Here is a 1124-nt window from a genome sequence, read left to right as displayed (position 1 = left end):
TCTTTATTTTCCCTCTTTTTCTCCGTTCATGCGAGGGAAAGGACAAATCTTTGCGATATTGCAGAGATTCCCTTGTGCATGGAGTTAGGGTCCTTGGGGATAGGGATGGCAAAATGGACCCAAAACCAATTGCCCACCCATACCCACCCGCCAAATGAACCATCAAAACCCACTCATTTAGTTAAATGCGCCATAAATGGGTGGATATAGTTTCTATTAAAGATAAATGAGTCATTAATGGGCGGGTTATTACCCACTCATTTGCCTATTTAGATGGATATTGTTTTAAAAACACCCTCACTTCAATAATTACAAAACTTATTTTTAAAAGTTAAAAATTATAGAAAACACTTAAAATGACTAATAGCCCCTTAAAATTTTGAGATTTGTAAAAAACACCCTTAAAGTTTAAAATATTATAAAAACGCCCTCAAGAGTTAAAAATTATTAAAAAAGCTATCAAAATTTTCTAACCTCATAGATGACACATGAAATTCAAAAATTACCAACAACCCCCTGAAATTTTATAATTTGCAAAAAATACCCTTAAAGTTGTAGAAAATGATAAAAACACCCTCAAGACTTCAAAATTACCAAACAATCTTAGAGTTCTCTAAACTTGCAAATAACACATGAAATCTAAAAAATTTCAATAGTCCCCTATAAATTTAATATTTGCAATTAACACCCTTAAAGTTTTAAATTTTAAAAAAAAACCCTCCATAGTTTAGAATTACAAAATCATCCTGAAATTTCAAAACCTACAAATGGTACATGAAATCCAAAAATTAGTAGCAGCCCCTTGTAAATTTATAATTTACAAAAACCACCCTCAAAGTTTAAAAATTACAAAAAACACCCTCAAGAGTTCAAAACTACAAAACAATCTTAGAATTTTCTAAACTTGCAAATGACACATGAAATCTAAAAAATTTCGGTAGTCCCCTATAAATATTGAATTTGCAAATAACACCCTCAAACTTTTAAAAATTACAAAAAACACCCTCAAGGATATATAAATATAAAAAGTAGGCGCTCACAATTCTTCGTCGACAAGAGATATATGCGTGTGTGAAATCTTTTCAGTACCTCGTCAAGATTTAACTGTTGCATATATAGTTGGT

This window comes from Asparagus officinalis, chromosome 7 (assembly GCF_001876935.1).
Source record: "Asparagus officinalis chromosome 7, Aspof.V1, whole genome shotgun sequence".
Classification (NCBI taxonomy): Eukaryota; Viridiplantae; Streptophyta; class Magnoliopsida; order Asparagales; family Asparagaceae; genus Asparagus; species Asparagus officinalis.
Note: the sequence above shows the minus strand (reverse complement) of the source record.